At 41.9% G+C, this 12,329-nt stretch overlaps 1 protein-coding gene across 2 annotated transcripts in view; it reads left to right on the forward strand.

The window, feature by feature from the left end:
• The first annotated feature begins 2,566 nt into the window (after nucleotides 1-2,566).
• The window catches only part of FOXP1 (forkhead box P1), a 595,386-nt gene continuing 585,623 nt past the window's right edge, over nucleotides 2,567-12,329 (forward strand). For both annotated transcript variants that reach the window (XM_057705386.1, XM_057705388.1), the window contains exon 1: nucleotides 2,567-2,695. The gene's annotated coding sequence lies outside the window, so the exon portion shown is untranslated. The remainder of the gene's footprint in view (nucleotides 2,696-12,329) is intronic.

Consider the following 12,329-nt stretch of genomic DNA (forward strand, 5'->3'; position numbering starts at 1 on the left):
AGACTACTTTGCCTAAGGTCCCAAAGCTACTAAGTGGCAGAATAGGTCATGCTAGGCATTTTGTCTGCAGTACACACAAAAACACACATGCTAGAGAAAGATCTGGAAGGACATATGCCCAGATGTTTACCTTGATTATTTAATAGATGATAGGATTATGGGTGTTTGCTCTTAATACTTATACTTAGTGTTTTCCAAGTTTTCTGCTTTGAGCATTCATTTTTTTTAAAGTACTAAGAAGCAAAGTTATAATTATGCAGTCCTGTGACTTTTATAAAACAAGCGATTAATTATGTTTACAGCAATTTACCTCCTATTTATTTGATCTTGCTTATGATTGATTGAAAAGCAACAGGAATTATATTTGATTTTTTTCATGTTAGCTACCAGACTGGAAACATACAGTCCCTTAATGTAACACGTAGCTGTTTAGAAGTGGGGGTTGTACACATTTGTAAGCTGCTTTTCCCATATAAGGTTGTTCTGAAAGTAATTGTATGGAATTTTTAAATAAACATTACATGTTATAGATCCAAAAGAATGTTGTCCTTCAAGATTTCCAACCTTAGGAAATTACATGCTGTTTCAAAGATGCTACCAGTGAAACATCTTCTCTTAACTTTCACTTTGGATTATTGCCTTTAAAGCTACTTTCTGAACCAGACAAGAAAACTAGGCTTCATTATTTAAGAAAAAACAAAAACCCCCGCCAGGAATTACCTGCTTGATTGCCCCCCAAGGCATGCTCTGAATTTCTGTTTGGTCATTTGCAAAAATCAAACAGAGAGCGACGTAGATAAAATGTACCATAAGAGGCAATATTTTAACCTATGCCTTGTTTTCTCATGGAAATTCCGAAAAGGGAAATCCAAGTGCGGTTTGCTGAATGGAATCATTGTCGGAATAAGTACAGATCCTCACGGTGGCTGCTTTCATGTGTCCTGCATTCATTCGAAGCATAAATTCGTGTGTGTGTGTGTATTCATTTGCATTATTTTATAGTTCTCCATCATGGGTTTCAATTCTGAATATGATATTTGCCTGGCTTTATTCACTATGGCATACGTTTCCAATTTTAAATACCTTTGAAAGATGCCTTTGTGTCTGCTGTTACAATTAAGAGGTCTTCGTGATTCTGGGCTCTGAGTGAAACTGACCGTAAAAGAACGCGTGTGAATATGTATGTTGAGCTAGGAGAGATAAAGGTCACCAGAGGCCCAAGGTTTTACTTTGTCTATTAGATCTGACATGCAGGACTGGGCGCTGGTGGAGTCCCACGTGGGTGGAGATCCCGAGTGTGGGCGGCTCCCCCACAAGCGACTTCCTCTCAGCTCTCTCCAGGGCCTCCCTGAGCTCCTGGTCAGTACATCGCATTCTTGTCTCTGGAGTTCCTGTAACGGGAAACTTCATTTCTGTCTGAATCTCTCATTTCTGAGTTGGGTGTCATTATCATTATTTTATAGTGGAGGAAGGAAAGGCCAAAAGAGATGGGGTCTTCCGATGACAGGGTGATCTCATCACTTGATCATTGATTCGTTTGGTCATTCATTCATTCAGATATTTCAGTGCCCTCTCTGTGCCACTGAGGGATTTGTAGGGCACAAAACAGACAGATCTCTGGCTTCATGGAGCTTATTTCTAGGAGAGGAGACAGGGAGTACATGAATAAATAAGTCAAGAAACAAGTCAGAACTGTAGATACCGATTTTGAAGGAAGAGGAGGGAGAGGCCTGTCTCTGAAAGAGGTCAGGGGAGGTTTCTCCAAGGAGGTGACATTTCAACTTCAACCCGAAGGCTAGAAAGATCTAGCCATGCAAAGATCTTGAGGAAGAAGAGCATGCCAGGCAGGTTGAAGGCTCCAGTGCTCCTAGCACAGCAAAACAGGCGTGAAATAATTGTACCATCAATACATAAAACGGGCATGAAGTAATGCTATCCTGAATACCGCAATCCTGACATAGGTGAATTTTAGAGAGAGGAATTTGTAAGGACATGAGACAGGATGGAGATCTAAACTATGTTTTCTTTCATCATAAACCAGAAAAGCCCATTTTCACATGGACACTTAACCAAGAGCTGTTATAATTTTTAAAAACACATCACTGTGCTCATGGTGAGATAAAACTGTGAGAGAAGCCAGGGTCTTCCCCTTTAAGATTCTCTTTGCCCTAGAAAAATCTGGCTTTATTGGATATGGGAGCAGAGCATTTTTGAGAGTGTGTGTGTGTCTTTGCTCTGTTCACATGATTTCTTTTCCCCAGAAGGAGACCAAACTGTTTATAGGGAAGATAGCAACAAACAAACAACTGGGTAGCACACTTCCAAACATTCGGAAACACGTGACCTTTGAGGCAGCACAGAGATCCAGCGGGCAAACAGCAGGCCAGCCATGCTTGATGCTTTTGGAGCACACAGGCTTCTGCTTCCTTGGGGACAATGACATAAATTATACAGACCATTATCATCTCTTCTCCAGAAATCCTAACTTCTGAATACTGACCCAGAAAATGCACAGTTTGTTCCCCTGGAGCATAAGATTCATGCTGCCCAAGCACCTGCTGGAAGGAGGAAAGAAGATTTGATTGGCCTGTTCTACCTTCTGCTGTTCTGTGTCCTAAGACAAGCATCCAGAAGAGGTTATTTTCTGTTGCCTGGAGGAGAGACTGGTTGCGCTGTGCCAATTGGAATCTTGTAGGTATGTCAGAATCATGATCTTCCCTCCACCATTTCTCTCTGGGCCCCGAACTCTTTTCAGTGGAATGCCACAGCTTCCTCGGAACTAAGAGATGAGTTCTTGCTCTCTCATTCTCCCCCTCCCCCTAAGTACAAAATTTTGGGTGTCATTTGGTTTTTTGACTCTTTTTTAGGACCTGTGGTCCTTCTTCTAGCTAAGCTGGGACCTCAGATACATATATAGAGTGGCCTGATCTTTCCACTGTTGGTAGATCAACCTTCAGATACCTTTGTGGTAGGTTCTTACTGACTCTCTTACCATTATTACTCATTTATTTCTCTATTTTTACCCACTGTTTCAAAAGCTACGGAAGTTTTATTTTGCATTGTCTTATGGTTTAAATGATAACTAACAAAAGACATCCTTTTGGCTAATTTGGTCCATTTATATTGGTAGCTACTGCTTTTAGTTTCTTCTAAAAAAATGTTCAGTTGAAAAATTACACATGATTCACGGAGAAATTCACTGAAACGTAAGCTCCGTGAGGGCAAGGATTTTCATCTGTTTACTCCTCTTCCCTAATGTCTCATGCAGTGCCTGGTACACAGTATAGCAAGCAGTGAATATCTGTTGTGTGAATGAGTGAATGAAATTGACATCAGGCTTGCGTGTGTGAGGGAGGGGCCCCGGCAGATGTGCACTTATGCTCCTTAAGAGAAGGTTCCTCCAGAGTCAGTCATGTTAGATGTGAAACCATCAGGATGCCAAGGTTAGCAAAAGTCTTGGAAACAAATACTTGTTTTTTTCCAAATTGTGCTATGAATCTAGTAATCATTCAGACGTTTCCATTATCGATCGTTAAAATAGCAAGCTGGACTACATAAGCTGTTCAGGAGCCACGGAGAGAATGGATGAGTTCATACTGAAATGGGGGACTTAGTGACAGTCACTGACCCCTCCAAATAATAAACTGTTGGTTGTGTTCTGTAGCTTCCTGCACATCAGATGTAAATATCCTTGGACTTCCCAGAAGGGGAACTTTAATTAGAACATCCAGATGAAGGTTCTGCCTAATTTAAATCCCGTGCATCATCTTACGAGACAGTAACCTCGAGTTCTGATTCTATCCGTCACCGTTTCCTTTATCGGGTTTTGTTTTTAGACTGAGAGCTAGGAGGCTGACCACACATCTGACTTTGTTTATGGAGTCCTGTACTCTAATAATTAAAGACTGCTTCATCACGATGGAACGAGGTTTGCTGCCAGCAGCTTTGTCAGAAACTAGAAAGAGGTCGGTGGTGACTGAGCATGGCTGTGTAGCCCACCGGGAGATCTGTTCGAGTTGCAGACAGCCTCATCCTGAGCCCCTCTGTTTTGGAAAAAAAAAAAAAAAAAAACAAAAACGATTTGGTTACTCAGTTACCCATAGAAAGGAGACTGATTTCTGCTTCCTTGTGGGGGAAGTTCTCAGATAAAGAGCAGTGGCAGGGAGAGGAATGTTGGTAACCCAGAGGGAGTCCTGCCTTTTCTGCCCTGAGGGTACCTGGAGTAGCGATTCTCCTCAGAGGGCAGTTTTGCCTCCCAGGGAACACTGGACCACGTCTGGAGACACTTTTGGCTGTCTTGACTGGGAAGTGGGTGGGTACCACTGGCATCTAGTAGGCGGAGGCCGGGGATGCTGTGAAACATCCTACAATGCATCGGACAGTTCCCTAACCCCACCCTCCACCCCCAGCAAAGAATTATCCTGCCCCAAAAGTCAATCACGCCCAGGTAAAGAAACCCTGATTTGGAGGAACCCTACTCAGCTTCATTTTTCTGTTTCTGCTTTCCTGTTCTGACTTGAAAAAATGATCCCCATCTTATTCTTGCATCAAGAATTAGTAATTTGAAGGCAGACCTGATTTCAGACGTGGATGGAGCAGGCAGCCTAAGTGGAATGATTTGAAAGACACTGAGAAAACCCAGACTTCAAATGTTCCTCCACATCAGAGCTCTAAGACCTGGAATTCCTTCAGTTGAAACCTGGAGAGGCCCCCACAGAGTCAGGATTCCTGGGTCTCCAAGCGAGCTCTGCTGCTTCCAAACGCTTTGAGCATTTACTACACTGCACCCCACCCAGGGCTCAGCGCTGCGCGTGTGTTCTCTTGTTCCGTCCTCAGCAACCTTGTAAGACGTGTGCAGTTCTTACTGCTAAGGAGCACATGGGTTGCTCTGGAACCTGCGCAAAGTGACACGCTGGTAGGCATGGCACTGGGGTTTTCCAACCATCTATGTCTGATGCCCAAGCCTTTCCCAGGAAGCAAGACCTTATCCTCCTAAGCTCTGAGGCATCTCAACTGACCTTTCTCTGATTGTTTTCACCTGTAGAAATCGAGGAAGTTAAATTCCATAACTTCTAGGAATCTTTTATAAGGCCATTATGTCCTCATTTGTTATTTTGTTTTATGTCTTGCCCTCTTTAAAGGTTCCCTTTTAAAATGGAAACAGTCCCAGGATAGGTAACCATTGGAAATCCCCATGGAAGGATTCCAAACCTCACTGCATATCATAACCAGGCGGTGAGCTTCTAAAACAGCCTTGTTTCCACAGCCCCTCACTGACACTCTGCTTTAGCAGGTTTGAGGTGGGCTCCAGGAATCCTTGCATTAACCTTCCCCGCCCTTAGTCCTTACATTAATCACTCCCAGGTGATTCTGATGCATGAGGTCTGAAGCCCACAGCGAAGAAGAGTATTTTAGGCCCTTTTGGGGAATTAGTTTAATCAGCTGGTTTCCGTTAAGATAAGGATGCTGGCCAGAGTGGAAGTCCAGTGTCTACGTTGAATCGTGGTCCCCAGATCGCTTAGGCTGGCAGAGCTGGCTGTGACTCCTGTCCTCAGACTCACCTCAGGTCAGGGGTTCCCAAACATTGCTGCTGAAAATCACCTGGGAAGACTGAAAACTCCCCATGCCAAGATCACACTCCATTTCAATTACATCCCAATATCTGAGACTGGAAACTGGCGTCAGCTTTTTATTTATTTATTTATTTATTTATTTATTTATTTATTTAAGATCTCCAGATGATTTCCACGCACAGCAGTTTGGGAACCACTGTCACTGGTGTTGCAGATTCCACACCTTTGCTGCTGCTGAATTTTCACCTGTAAGGCAACTCTGCTCTCCCAGCTCCATATATAGAAATCTTACGTATCTAGTGAGGCACATGGGCAACCCACTCTTTTCTGTATTGTCTTTCCAGGTGCCCCCTGCCCCCTGCTCTGCTTTTTAATGCTACTTTTAAGGTATTTACCACCTTGTTTGTATTTACTACATGTCTTCCTTGGGCTGGATGGCATCGGCCTTAAGCGAAGGGGCTCTAATGTATGCGGCTCAGGGCTGATGGGAGCAGAAAGAGTAGGAAAGAGTGGATGCAGAATAGATAAGAGAAAGACCAGTAGAACATTCTGCCCTGGCTTTCTTCATGACAGCAGAGGGAGAGTACTAATAATAATGGTTATAGGAGGTCTCCCTGGCACTAGGCTCCTTGAATGAAATATCCTAGTAAAACTTTTGAACTCACTTTTCTGGGGAGGAACAAAGAATCCTTCTAAAAATAGCACCTTCTAAATAATGGCATTTGGCTGTTGGATATTTTCAAAATGTGACTTTTGCTAACAAATGGAGGAACGATTCAGAATGCAAGCCAGCTTTCCTCACCAGGAGGTTTGGAGTGACTAGTTAATGTTTGGGAAGGAATTGAAGAATAAGTTAAAGCACTCTCCAAGTTTCCCTTCTCTGCTGGTTGCTTCCACTTTGCTCACTGAAGAAACAAACGCTGTCATCCTAAGCGACGTGGTGGCTGAGTTTTCCCAAAGATGGGAGTCACATAGGAGCTGCCTGTGGCCTTGATGTTCCCTGAAGCTGTGCTTTGATTGGCCCACCTAGAATTTTAAAACTGAGGACTGTTTGGGGAAAGATCTGGATTTTTTTGCCTCTCTTGAAAATTCAAAAGCTCTTTCTGTCCTGAGCTTGCTCTGGGGGGACATCAATCAACTTCTTCCCCTTTCAGTTGAGTCCTGTGTGCTCATATTGCCACAGTCCCCAAGCTTCCCTAATTACACAGAACCGACTTCAATAATTTAAATTGCCTGGTTGAGTTCTCTAGGGTGTGGTATTAGCATCACCTGTTAAAACGTAAAATACTAATCCTGGGCCCCACCAATCTTTTGTAAGGAAGAGTTATTTCCCCATTTATTTATGTGTGTAGATATCTATCCATCTATCTATCTATCTGCACACATATATGTGAGTATATATAAATACAGTATAAATGTGTGTGTATATATATGTCAGTATGGCATATTTGTATATTTATATACATGAGTTATAATCCTATACTTTGGGTTATAATCCAATACTGCTATTTCTTTGGGTAATGATTCAATACTATTGTTCTTTGGGTTATAATCCAATACTATTGTTATTTCTTTTCTTGCTCACGATGTATCAACTTTGGGCATTGGGGAGCTCTTTCAGATTGGCTCCTGTGCTTTTTCAGTAAGTCTCTTTCCACCCCATCCCTTTTTTTTTTTTTTTAATGATTCTTATAGCAATTTCTGGCACAAGATGCTCCAGGCTTATCTTATATTTTCCCTACCCCACCCCTGGGATTAGCCAGTTCTCCAGAGATTTCTGATTTGTTTTATTGGAGAAAGGTATTTAGACACCAAGGTCTGGGTACTAGGTGTGCTCACTGCTATTGGGGTATCACTACTGCTAGCCATTCTCAATGGACAGAACTGGGAAATATACGTATGTATACTAACTCAGGCGTACACACATGTGGATTTATTTCTGTATCTATTTATCTGTAAATGTGTTTATATTTTTATAAAAATAAATTTATATTTTTATATAAATATATCCTCCATTATTACTACTCTCCCGCTGTTGTCATGAAGAAAGCCAGGGCAGAAAGTTCAGTTGGTCTGTCCTGTCTCTTCTGCATCCACCCTCTCCTATTCTTTCTGCTCCCATCAGCCCAGAGCCACATACTTTAGAGCCCTGTCCTTATAAAAACCTTCAACTCCAATCCATTACCATAGGATTCATACTAACCTCGCAGATATCAGATTTTAAATCTTTGTAAGGCTTTTTAATTTTAACAATGGCTCATGAACATCCTGGGGGGATGAAGAGGAATCTTCACTTGATAGCTATTTTATAGATACTACTGAAAAAAAAAAAAACCCAAATCCCAAATTCAGCATAACAGGAATGTCAGCATACCCCCATGTTTAGTATGGGGCAGTCCCTTAAAAAATCTTCCATAATTTGGAACTCACAGCTCCCCTGTTCCTGAAGGTGAGTAGATCTGCCTCATTTTCCTTCTCATACAAACACAGTTGTCTCCAGCCCTACAGAACAATGCCTATTGTAAAACGGAGCTGGCACTTGTGGCTACTAAGACACTGCACAGAGATTATAATCAGAACTTTGCTTTACATGTGCAATCTTATTTTGCATTCAGGTACACAATTACTCAGAGACTTAATTATACTGCCTTAGGATAGTATAAAAACAATAGTTTTAATTATTTTGGGGGGAGGGGGGTTACAAAAGTAACCTGTTGTTTTGCTAGGAAGGTGAGGTGACTGCCGTCTTTGAGAACTTCACAGATAACACATTAACCATCAGCTGTGAGGTCTGCCTATGAGTCCTTCATGTTTATTCAGGAAGCAAGCGTACTTGGATGGGGTCCCCCTTCCTATCATTATACTTAATGTAAATCTAGTGGTGCTTGGGTGTATCTTTACAAACTGGAGAGAACTGGAAAGAGAATCCAAGCAGGATGGCTCATGGGCCAGTGGAGGTGTGGTCCCCTCAGTGGTTTGGAAAGCATTCTGGGTTTTGAATAGCAACACCTATAATTATGGAGGCGTCATCCTTTCCATAAAAAAGAAAACAAAACCAAGAAAGCAAAGCCCTTCTACTAACAAGGTGTAGTCATAGCATGTGTTCAACCTTCCCAAAACCTGTCTGGCATTTGTCTCTGGCCGGGTGGGGAATATCTTCCATCTTTCTCTGAGCACTCGTAAAACAACACAAAGGTAAACAATTGGAGGGCAATTAGCAGCCTCTTTGGGGTAACAGACAAGAGAAGTCACCCTGCTATTAATGTCAGAGGAATTAATCATGGTTTACACAGGTGATTTAGTGGCTTAACTTTGCAAGTGGTGGAAACACAAGAACCCAACAAAGTTTACAAAAGACGCCAGCTTGGAGAACCAGGTATGGCGGACACCTCACAGGACTATCTGTCAAGTAGCTGAAGGCGTTAAAGGTTATTGAGATGGTGCCTGTTGTATAAGAGGCCATGCACACTGCAGATCTGTGTATCTCAAATTTGAGTGTGTGTGAGACGCAGCTGGGCAGTTGTGTTAAAATGCAGATGTTGCTTCAGTAGGTGTAGGAAATGGGCTGTGATTCTGCCTTTTAAACACACTGTCAAGTGTGGCGCCCATGCTGCAGGCCAGCACATCTCATGTTGTATAGCAAGGGTATAGATTGTTCTTATAGCTGTGGCAGGTAGTATCGAGCTGCTCATACTCCCTTTGAGTATCTCCAAATTATCAACACGTTGCACTCTGAATGTTCAGGGGCTAAGGCACCAGAATAGCTTGTTGGAGTGGAGGTACTTGGCTGAATACTTTATTGTGCACTGTGTATATCAACAATCTCTTTCACAAGCACCGATATAGAAAAACATAAAAAATATCTGCAGGCCATGTTTATTTACATTCATAGAACTGCACCCTTAAAAGAAAACAGGAAATGCAATCGCTGTAACTAAGGCCCCCCCTCTGTGGTTAAGACCTCAAAAAATGCAGTTACTGTCTCTAGTTTTAATGCTGAACAAGTTTTGGCGTTGGGGAAAACCCCTTTGAAAGCTGGGATCTTTCACCATTTCCTGACTCGCTTCTCAAGCCTCTCAGTTATCAAATGTGGTTTGTGTCAGAGTGCCTGATAATACTGCATACAGTTGTCCCTCAGTATCCGAGGGGATTGGTTCCAGGACCTTCCTCGGATCCCCAAATCTGCGGATGCTCAAGTCCCTTACTGTACATCCCCTGTATCCGCTGGTTCTGCATCCTCGGATTCAAACCCCCTGAATCCCCTAAACAGTGGGTTGAATCCGCAGAGGCAGAATCAGCGGATACCGAGCGCTGACCGTACTTTAAAACACGAGATCCTCTGTTGCTTTCTGGTGTGGGCATACAGCTGCGTCACAACACAGAGGATGCCTTTCTCTTGCCACGTACTGTGAAACACCTGATTTTCATTAGCCATTTTTCTCTTCTAGGAAGGAAACTTAGGAGTAGGAGCTTTCATGTAGGGAATTCTGACCACTTTGACTAACTTCTCCCTTCCCCTCCCCCCCCCCCCCCCCCACTTCTCTCTTCTCCTCCCCTCCTCTCCGGCCAACCTTTCCTCCTTTCTTCACGGTGTTTATCCACACCTGGATGTCTGCCACACCTGGGGGAGAGGAGAGGGTGAGTTGGCGGGGGGGGGGGGGGACCTTGATCTTGATCCTCTGTGGCCTCAGTTTCTCTCCTGTCTGTAAAGGGATATGTGGGTTGGCTGTTTCTGAGAAACTAGGCAGGCCCAATAAGGTGACACATCACTTTGGTGAAGTGGAGGATGTGAGATGGAAATACACAAGGGCACTGAGTCAGGACACCTGCATTGTAATCCTTGTCCAGCCACTAACCAATTATTTGGCCTTGGACGGCGATGTAACTTCCCTGGGCCTCAGTTTCCTAATCTGTAATTCGATATACATACTTGGTTATGCCTGTTTCTCAGAGTGTAGGAGTCTTGCCACCGGGATGGCATTAGATAACACTGAATGACATATTGAGAACTCTACTCCCTTTGCAATCACTTTCTATCCTTCCGGTTGTTTAAACAACAACAGCAACACAGAGAAAACAATTCTTTGTTGACACTCATGTCATTAACGCTTTTCAGGACTTGCCCCTCTTCCTTTTAAAAAACTTTTTTAAGTTTTAATTTTAGTTTTTTGGCCACTTTCTTCCTAACAAAGAGAAATCAGTAACTTTGTTTTTACTGTGATTGTTTTTAATTTATGGAGGGTGATATGATTTCCCACTGAGTGCAGTAATAGAAACATAACATAAAAATAGGTTGCTTTACAGGAAAATATCTAGTACAGTTGCCATAACTCTACTTCAATGAGTGCAGTATATTATTTAAGAACTATTATGTTACATAGATATGGTGACAATTAGGAAGATGGTAACTGTAGTTAAACACTGAATTGGGAGATTTTAAAGTTTTTGTTTAACTCTAAACTTCAGAGAGGTTCAGGTATCTCATTAAGTGGTAAATGTCCACTCCACTTTCTGTCCCCTCCCCAAATATGCATATATTCATTGACACAGCATTTGCAGAACAAAGTTGGTGTTACATATAATTAAAAGTGTGTGACAAGGCACGCAAGTGTTCTGATACCTTCGGGGAAATTTTGGCCGCAATTAACTATAGTTTGCTAATTTTGAATTTACAGTTTTTTCTATTACTTAAAATATAACGAAATAGGGACAAGTACTTTTGCCTTGATGTAATTAAAAATGAAATTATGTCAGGAACATCTGCTTAAAAAAGGAATTTCTATTTGTTTTACCACCAAAAGGTGGCGTCCTACCCCCATGCCCTTTATTTAAAAACCCTTCTTGCTTTAATTTAACAAAAAGAAACTTCCAGTTGATTACTGATAAAGAAATTAAAATGTGCTCCCTATGAATGTAACGTGACAGTGTTAAAAATGAACTATATGTTAAACTGCAGTTAAGTTTCCCTCTAATATAAGCCAAATGGACATGGAATTCTTTTAATAAGGCGGCACATTAGACAGTATTATATACAAAATTGGGTACAATATATCATGAGATTTACAACCAGGATTTCCTTTTGTCTGCAAAACTTGTTGCCAATATGATTTTGCCCCCCCCCCGCCCCCGCTTTCAAGGGAATGTAGAATTGAAGGCAGTTAAAATGCAGAATAAGATCAGTGGCAATCTAAAGATCTTTTGAGTATGGAAGTACTAATAATTTTTTTAAAAACTCACTGTCCGATCTGAAAAGCAAGATCAGAGCATGAATTGTTCTTTACAGTCAATGCATAAATTTGTCACATTGAAATAAATTGTTATTCCCCTGAGTTATAATTCTGCAACCGGACACATACTGTAACATGTTATATCTGTTATATCTAGCTTAAACACTGCAGAAATGAACAACAGCACCCCCCCCCCATAGACGGCTACTTTGTAGATTTCCATTTAATTCCATGTGAATTCAGCACCTGGAATTTCCAGCCATGTTAAAGTGTCGTTGGGAGTATTAACTGAGTTGACATAAAGCTTTTACATCATTGTCTAGTTCATGGTAAGCATTCAATAAATATTAGATGTTATTACTGACAGCTGTAGACAGTGAGCTTCTCAAGGGCAGGAATTTTCTTTCTTTTTGCATCCCTCAGTGCCTACTATATGGTCTAGAACATAGTAGGTGTGTCATGTCTTAATTAACATCTTGAATCAGACAACACAACCCTAGCCTCTAGGAAGTTAGGAGGTGCTACAGAA

This window comes from Hippopotamus amphibius, chromosome 13 (assembly GCF_030028045.1).
Source record: "Hippopotamus amphibius kiboko isolate mHipAmp2 chromosome 13, mHipAmp2.hap2, whole genome shotgun sequence".
Lineage (NCBI taxonomy): Eukaryota > Metazoa > Chordata > Mammalia > Artiodactyla > Hippopotamidae > Hippopotamus > Hippopotamus amphibius.